At 50.3% G+C, this 9,222-nt stretch overlaps 1 long non-coding RNA gene across 1 annotated transcript in view; it reads left to right on the top strand.

Moving 5' to 3' along the window:
* Positions 1–1,266: 1,266 nt before the first annotated feature.
* The window catches only part of LOC126931551 (uncharacterized), a 31,644-nt gene continuing 23,688 nt past the window's right edge, over positions 1,267–9,222 (top strand). Inside the window, exon 1 of the long non-coding RNA XR_007717887.1 lies at positions 1,267–1,394. This is a non-coding gene — a long non-coding RNA (uncharacterized LOC126931551). The remainder of the gene's footprint in view (positions 1,395–9,222) is intronic.

Here is a 9,222-nt window from a genome sequence, read left to right as displayed (position 1 = left end):
ACGTCAGCCTCCCAAAGTGCTGGGATTACCAGCGTGAGCCACCATGCCCAGCTGAAGGGTGCTTTCTTAATATACTCTGCAGTAGACAGTAAGTTTTCAGGGAACAGAAAGCAAAGTAAAAGTCTGTCTGATTTCCCCCAATTCTTCCAACACCCGGCACAGGGCTGGGCACAAGGCTTTATTTCCACAGTCTGAAAATGCCATCCATTATAAGAGGCAGCATCCATTTAACTAGAGTATTTCTCTTTCTTTTTCTTTTTTAAGATGGAGTCTCGCTCGGTCACCCAGGCTAGAGTGCAGTGGTGTGATCTCTGCTCACTGCAACTTCCGCCTCCCAAGTTCATGCATTTCTTGTGCCTTGAACTCTTGGGTAGCTGGGACTATAGGCATGTATCACATGCCCGGCTAATTTTTGTATTATTAGTAGAGACAGGGTTTTGCCATGTTGGACAGGCTAGTCTCAAACTCCTGACCTCAAGTGATTTGCCTGCCTCAGCCTTCCAAAGTGCCAAAGCAAATAAAAATGGGTGTTATATATGTACTAGATCCCAGTTTCAAAATGTTAAAAAGAAAAAAAAAAGTTCATCTTAAAGTTGGAGAAATAAAATAATAGGTCATTAATAAATGGTAATTGACTGTGTGAATGAATGGTTGCAGGAAATGACAATACAATAGAATGCCGTCAAATACTCACTATGCTCACTATACTCACCAATACTGGAAGAGTTAGAAAAGGGATCCACCATAACAAGCAGAGCGCATCTGGGAAGACTTCCTGGAAGAGGCAGTCTGTGAGTGGGAATAAGCAAAAACTAAGTTATCTGACTTGGGGAGAGGAAGAAATGGTGGTTAAGCATAAGGGGCAGAGTCTTGATAAATTAGGAGGCTGTGTGACCACCATCATCCCCCTCCTTAGGTAATGGAGAATGTCAGAATTATCCAGGGAGGTGACTTCTACGTCAGCTCAGAGAAGCCAGGACCAGATCAGACATGAGTCCCAGGGCATGGGCCTGCACCAGGTTAGGTCCACAGAGGGCTTAAGGCACTGGAGGCAAAGCAGCCCAGCTGCTCCTTAGCTGGGCAACTCTGGACTGGCTATTTGGCTTCTCTGGGCATCAGATCCCTCCTCACCCAGGAAGCAGGGCAGATGACAAGGTTCTGAGGTCAGGCATGTGCAGAATCTGGTATATGGAAGGTTCTTCATGAATATTAATTTATAATAGGATATGGTTTTTTTTTTTTTTTTTTTTTTTTGAAAAGTTTTGAAAGGTAAAGGCCATTAGCTTGGAGGCAGAAGACAGACCTCCTTGACTGCTGAATTCTTCCCGGCCTGAAATTGGAGCATTCCAGGCTCCTCAGATGAGTCATAAGCTGCCAAGATTGTGAGCCTCTGGGTGAGTATGAGTAGAACCAGCTACTTCCTTTGCGGGGCTCAGTGAAAAATGCAAATGAGAGGTCGGCGCTAAATATGGGAATGTGCCCATCAAGCTGCTTCTGTGGCCTCGCGCCTTGCAGCAGTCACAGAGCCTTCAGCTGGAATCCTGGCAAGCACTGCGGGCCCTCCCATGGTCTGGGATGTGCTTAATCTGAACACGGCCCTGTGGAGTAGGTGCTATTGTTATCCTCATATTACAGATGGGGAAACTGAGGCACAGAGGGACCACCAGCTGAACCGCCAAAGGACCGGCAGCTGGTGGCGTGGCTTTTAAAAGGGAACCTATGCCCCCGGATCTGGAGGCATGTTACCCCACTAACCCATTCTTTTAGGGTGAAATACACATTCTGCGAAATGGAGGCAGCTTGTAGTGGGGGTGAAGCCAAATGCGAGGGTCCGGGCAGCCGGATTTTCAATCCCAGTCCCCAGGGCACCTCCTTCCCACCGTACCCCGCTTCCTCCAGCAGGGAGCCCCCTCCCTCCAGCAGAACAGGGTCTGGCCTCGCCAACTTGCTACCGGGGCTGGGGGCCAAGAGTTAACGTCGGAAGGGAGCTCGGGAGAGTGTGAGAGCTAAAGGACATGTCAAATCAATCATATTTAAACAAAAGCCTCTCCCGCCCAAGGGCCCTTTTAAAAGCTGCTTATTTAATTAAAAGTCCCATTTTCCATATTTATGGCCCTTATTCAGTTAAATATTAACCGCTGGGGCCAGGGCTAGTGTGTGCTTTGTGAGCGGTGTGCGGGGAGGTTCATTACCGCGGCCGGGATTTATCAGACGGTGTTGCGGCCGCGGCGGATCAATGCGGCCTGCCCTGGACAAACATGCGGGGGGCGGCGCGGGGGCCGGGTGGGGGCGGGGGCGGGGGCGGGGGCGGGGACCCCGAGGGCGCCTCCTCGCTCTCCGGCTGGGACTCAGCGACTCGGGGACGCCTTGTCTCTCTCCCTGTCTCTCTCACTTCCACATGCTGTCCCTGGGGCTCAGTCATACGCCCGGAGTCAGAGACAGAGAGACAGTGAGACCCAGAGGGAGATACAGAGAGCGAGAGACCCAGAGACAGTGAGAGACCCAGAGAGAGACAGGGAGACAGTGAGATCCAGAGACAGAGAGAGATACAGAGACAGTGAGAGATACAGAGAGACAGTGAGACCCTGAGAGAGGCCCAGAGGTGGATACAGAGAGATAGTGAGAGACCCAGAGAGGCACCCAAAGACAGTGAGAGACCTAGAGAGACAGTGAGAGACACAGAGACAGGGAGACACCCAGACAGAGACACAGAGACAGTGAGAGACACAGAGACTGAGAGATCCAGAGACCCAGTGAGACAGACACAGAGAGACATCCAGAGAGAGACACAGAGAGATATAGAGACACTCCCAGGGAGACATAGAGACAGTCAGAGACTCAGAGAGACAGAGATAGGGAGACATCCAGAGAGAGACACAGAGACAATGAGAGACACAAGGAAAGACACAGAAAGTGAGAGACACAAAGAAACAGAGACTGAGAGACCGTGAGAGACAGTGAGAGACCCAGCAAGACAGAGACAGAGACAAGAAGACACCAGAGAGAGACACAAAACAGTGAGAGACACAGAGACAGACAGTGAGAGACCAGAGAGAGACACAGAGACAGTGAGAGACACAGAGATCTAGAGACACTCCCAGGGAGACATAGAGACTGAGAAAGCAGAGAGACAGTGAGAAACAGCGGGTCATGTTTTTCCATGTCTGGCTGTGTCTAGGTCAAGACCAGGTCCACACTTCTTAAAATCCAATGAGAAATGAAAATGTTAAAAAAGTAATAAGAATTTCCTGTGTGTGGCTGCACAGGTGGCATGCCCTGGGCCCTGGCAGCCTCTCTTTCTTACTGTGTGCTGGGGTGGGGCTGCAGGGGTACCAGGCATAGGGGTTAGGCTGGTGGAAGGCCCATAAGAACCCGCTCACTGCTCTTCCAGGCTCCATTCCCTGGGGAGATAGGCAAAAAGTAAAAAGAGGGAAAGGGGGAAATCTGGCATCTGCTAAAGATTTGACCTCACTCAGCTGCGGGGACGGGCAGAAAGAAAATAGCCACAGAAGAGGCCCAGATCCAAGCAGAGGCTCTCATGACGGCAAAACATGCATCACACGCAGAGCTTTATCCAGGGCTTCCCTGCACCAGGCACCAGTGCTGGCCAGTGCTGGCCAGTGTTAACTCACGTCATCCTCACTTCCATCCTATATAGGTCGTACCCTTTTGATCACCATTTTACAGATGGGAAAACTGAGGTTCCGGGCAGGTAGGGAGTGATCCTAGGGTCACTCAACCAGGGAGGGGCAGACCCAGGCTGTCTCCTCCTCGTCACACAGTAGAAATCACCAGAGCTGCTCAGACCCAGGTGGGGACCATCCTTGCCCTCTACAAGTTCCTGACCCTCCCTGAGCCTCAGTTTCCTCATCTGTGAAATAGGGGAATAAGATTTTGGGGGGCATTTTGTATCATGTTTTGTGGTTGCTCCATCCCAGGTCCTCCACCCCACCCTGCTGCTCCTGACCACTGCTGTTGGTCTCTGAACTCGCTGATATGACTCTCAGGGTGTCAGGGACAAAGCCGAATGCACTTCCCCATCTTCCGAGTGCTCAAGGGGGCAGGGCTTTCTCTGGCCCTCACTGCAGGAAAAGGTGCACTATAGAACCACAGACAATCCCACCTCTGCCATTTACTGGTTCTGCAAACTTAGGCTGCCTCACATCACCACTCAGAGCCTCAGTGTCTCCAGCTGCAGAATGGGGATAATGATAGACCCTCCTCCTAGTTGTTCTGAGGATTCAATAACATACTTCTTGTAATGGCTTAGCAGTGCGTGGCATGCAGTGAGCATCATTGCCAGCCCCATAAGAGCCTGCAGGGGCTGCACAAATGCTGCCAGCCTGTGCTTCCAAGGTGCCATCTCTGAGGGGCAGTGGGGCTCCATCAGTTCCAGCCCTGAGACCCAGCCAGTCTCCTGAGTGGCCTGGCAGAGGGAGGCTTCAGCTCCAGTGCCACCTCTGGCCCTCCTGTGACCTTGGACCTGGAACATGCCACTGCCTCTCCTGGGGCCTCAGCTTACCCATCTGTGGAATGAGGGGATTATTGGGTTTAGAAAAATCTCTCTGGGCTATTGCAGGGCTAATGCATCTCCACAGCAGACAGGGTGAAGAATTTAACCTAAATGTGAAAATATCATTGAAATGTGCCCATTTATGCACAGGAAGGACTGTGTGACAACCAGGGCAAGTGCCCAGCTCCTGAGAGCTGTCTGTTAGGTGCCAACAGCCAGGCTGGGAAAGACATCTGCTATGTCACACACATGCATGCACACACATGGCCATGGGCACATGCACACACAAACATACATGCATGTACACACACATGCCCACATGGACACACGAACACACACACATGCATGTACACAATGCACATAGGGCATGGGCATGCTCATGCATGCATATGAATGCATGCATGGGCACTGGCCTGCACACACACATACATGGGTACACATGCATGGACGCACATGCATACATGGGCATGAGCGCACATTCACATGAGCACTATGCACACATGCATGCTCTTGCATGCATATACTCAGGCACATGCACACACACGGACATGCACACACATGTGCACACACACGGACATGCACACACACACGTGACACATGCACAAGGGCATGCACCCCATCACATCTTTTGCCCCACGCTCTGCTTCTCCATTCGGATCCTGTTAGGAGCCTGGTGCCTGATTTCTCCCACCACTACCTCCTCCCCAAAAAGAAAAAAAATCCGAAAAGCCAGATTAGAACTTCACACACGCATCGCTGGAAAAAATCTATGTCTCATTTTCATATCTAGCAAAATAAAATGACAGAAGAGCACTCCAGCAAACCCCTAGAGGGGGAAGCGTGTCTGCCGAAGATGAGGGGTGGTGGTGGGGAGACACCTTTCCCAAAGGGAGGAGGCCCCAGGGCCAGAGGCACGGGCGGGAGCGTTGGGCCTGGCGAGAGGCTAGAGGATGAAATCGATCAGGCCGTTTTGTCCTGGGGCTGGAGGAAGGCTGGGGGGTCCTGGGAAGAGTCTAGGGGGTTGAATGGAGGTTAGAGAGGCAGCGACAGGGGGAAAGAGGAGAAATAAAATCCTGGGGATGGTGGTGTGAGTGAGGGAGCTGGAGAGAGAGAGAGAGAGAGAGAGAGAGAGAGACACCAGGTTATCAGAGAAGTGTGAAGACAATAATACAATCTGACATTTCTGAAACAAGACCCCCCGGTTGCCATGGCAACGTCTCATGTGGGAGCAGCTCCCAGGAGACGGCTCCGAGATGTACTATAAATGATGTTTGATTAGAATTTAAATCATTTAGGCAGAGAGAAGATAGGCCTTTTGTCAGCAAGGGGACCTGGGGGTGGGGAGGGAGGGGGGCCGGGGTTGTGGCGGGGGAGGGGGCGCTGCTGGAGCCAGCCTGGGCGTGGGGAGCGGGATCGGAGGTCAGCCAGGGGGTTGATTACTTTTGCCCTCAGCTTCTTTCCCGTTTACAGTAACCTTTCCATGGTGGCCGGAGGGACTCAGAGGGCAGGAGAGGAGAGACCTGGGCGGGGGCTGGGGGTGTGGGAGGGGAGTAAGGGAGAGCAGCAGAGATGGAGGGAGAGATGCAGAGAGACAGAGAGGAACGGACAGAGCAGAGAGACAGAAGCGGGAGAGAGAAGCAGGAAGAGAGAGGAGAGGGAAAGGAGAGGAAGAGAGACAGACACAGATGGGCAGAAACGGTGAGAGAGACAGAAAGAAGAGAGACCAGGAAATGGACTGAGAGACACAGATGGATGGTACAGAGACAGAGAGAGACCGAGAGACACAAAGGCGGAGACCTGGAGTGAAAACGAGGACTCTTGTATCCACACACTTGGAATCATTTTCCAGCCTTTGAAAAATGCATCAGGAATGTGGGTGCCCATGTTGAGTCCTGAACTTAGAAAAAGCTCTGCCTCCACCTCCCACTTTGGCCCCCATCTACGGGGAGATTCCCTGGCCCTGGAGTTCCTGGGGAGGGGTTAGTGACCCTGGAAAAGAGGCGCCATGGGCTTCTGGTCCTAAGAAAAATGGGCCAATTTTACTGAGCTGCCCTGTAAAATCTTGGACAAACCACCTCACTGCTCTGAGCCTCAGTTTCCCCATCTGTGACATAAGAAGTGTTATAGATGGAGAGTCAGATCAGCCTATGGGCAATGAGCCCCCTGTTCCCATTCAGTTTTTATTTTTAGTTGCATTAGTTGCCAGCATTTAAAAGTTGGGAGAGTTTGCAAAAAATGTTTAATTTCTGGGTTCTTAAAAAAGTAGGAAAATCTATGCGTGCTGGGCCTGAATTTCCACATGGCAGCCATGTGCTGGAAAGGAGTAGTAGTCCCTACTTTTAAGCAGAGTATGAGGTCTCCAGCACCATTCCCTATTGTCTTACACCCAGCTACTTTTCACACCTTCATGGTGACTGCCTGCCCTCTGTAGGAATTTGTGGGGTTTTTGTTTGTTTTTTGGAGACAGAGTCTCACTCTGTCACACTGGCTGGAGTATGGTGGTGTGATCACAGCCCACTGCAGCCTCGACCTCCCTTCTGAGCTTTAGTGATCTTCCCCCCTCAGCCTCCTGAATAGCTGGAACTGTAGGTATATACCGTCACACCCGACTAATTTTTGTATTTTTTGTAGAGATGGGTTTCATCATGTTGCCCAAGCCAGTCTCCAACTCCTGGGCTTAAGCGATCCTCCTGCCTCAGCCTCCCAGAGTGCTGGTGGACTTTCAAACTCTGCAAATAAACTCCAGGATCCTTATGGCTCTAGCAATCTATTAACACGTGGATTGTAGACCTCATACCTCAGTCACCATGGCTTTGGGCACCCAGGATAATAGAGTTCATGGGGGTGATCACAGAGTCAGAGCGAACTATACGGCCATCCTCATACGCACAGTCGGTGCTCAGTAAATGTTTAATTAATACAGGAAGATGAGCCAAAATGATTAGGGAGACTGAAATGAGAACCATTATGGGAAATAGGGTCGCTTTTTGAGAAAATGAACTTGTACCACTGGGCACTGAGGATAAAAGTGACCTGCTTGGGAGAATCCCAGGAAGCAGATGGGAGGGAATTTGTAAGGAGGGAAAGAGCTGCTTTCAAAGAGGCCATCTTGAAGTTCTCTATCTTGGCACCTTCCTCATACCCACCAGGGCACTTGTCACAATCTGGAAGTTTTTGTTTGTGTATTGGCCTGTGTGTGTGGCCTCTCCTCCCCGAGGAGACTGTGAACTCCGCGAGGATAGAAACTACATCTGGCACAGCCAGTGCTGTAGCCCCAGCACCCAGCGCATAGTGGCTGCTTAGGAAACTCTGGATGAATAAATGAGGGAATGAGTCCCCTTTTCTCATATACTTCTTCTCCCATTTTTGCTCTGAGTATTTGAAAGCTATCTGAGTCCTGTCCTCATACTTTATTGACGATGATGATGATGATGATGATGAAGACAAGGTCTGACTTTGTGGCCCAGGCTGCAGTGCAGTGGCGTGATTACGGCTCACTGCAGCCTCCACCTCCCAGGCTGAAGTGATCCTCCCACTTCAGCCTCCCGAGTAGCTGGGACTACAGACGTGCACCACCATGCCTGGCTAATTTTTTATTTTTATTTTTGTAGAGGTGGGGTCTCATCATTGTTGCCCAGGCTGGTCTCAAACTCCTGAGCTCAAGGGATCCTCCTGCCTCTGCTTCCCAAAGTGCTGGGATTACAGACATGAGCTACTGTGCTCGGTCCCTCATGCTGTATTATTAAATGCAAGCAGTTTGCTTTTATGTTTTGTTCATTTAAGGGAGCACTTCCCTTACTAGGGGTGCCAATAATGTGACCCTGGGCTAGTAAGAGGCACTTAATGTCTCTGAACTTCAATTTCCTCACCTTCAAAGTAGGGCTAATACCTTCATTCTGAGACTGTCCTAAAATTTAGGTGACAGGTCTATAACAGTGTCTGGCATGGAATAGGTGCTCAATAAGTAGAAGCAATTTTAATGGTTGTAGACACAGATAATCTACTAGCATGTGGTAGTCATATAAGTAATAAGAAGACCCAAGGGAAGAGGCAGATCTTAGGGTGATGTGGAGATAGGGAAGAATTTGAAATTCCTTTAGCAACGTTCTTCTTAGGCAGAGCTGTGATCCCAAGAGAATTTTCCTTTCTCAATTTTAGGATTTTGAAGCTTTACAATTGAGGAGGATGGTGGATTCATCCTCCACCTTTACTATCTTACAGTTCTGGAGGTCAAAAGCTTGACATGGGACTCGCTGTGCTAAAAATCAAGAACTGCACCCTTAGAGGCTTAGGGGAGAATTGTTTCCTTGCCTTTTCCAGCTTCTAGAAGCTGCCCTTAATCCTTGGCTCATGGCCCCTTCCTTCATCTTCAACCGATAATGGCCATGGAACCTCTTGACCCTTCCAACTCCAATCATATCGGTAATGCCTGCCTGGAGCACTGTGTGGGGAATGATGTTGCAGCCATGTCTGGACTTATGGAGCAAGAATGCTGTAACTGATTAGTGGATGTCTGCCATGGGCAGGGATGGAGTTACTTAGTTGCACAGTGCTTGGCACACAGGAACTGCTTGTGGCAGCTGCCTCTGGTTACCTGTGTCATGGTGTCCCCTTGGCCCAACTCTAATTTAAAGTTGCAGCTGCTGTGGGCCATTCTGTGCAAGCAGACTGAAATTCGCCATGGTGACAGCACATAGCCTCTGGCATGA

This window comes from Macaca thibetana, chromosome 11 (genome assembly GCF_024542745.1).
Source record: "Macaca thibetana thibetana isolate TM-01 chromosome 11, ASM2454274v1, whole genome shotgun sequence".
NCBI classification, from domain to species: Eukaryota; Metazoa; Chordata; class Mammalia; order Primates; family Cercopithecidae; genus Macaca; species Macaca thibetana.
The sequence above is the reverse complement of the archived record's forward strand: the minus strand, read 5'-3'. Positions and strand labels throughout refer to the sequence as shown.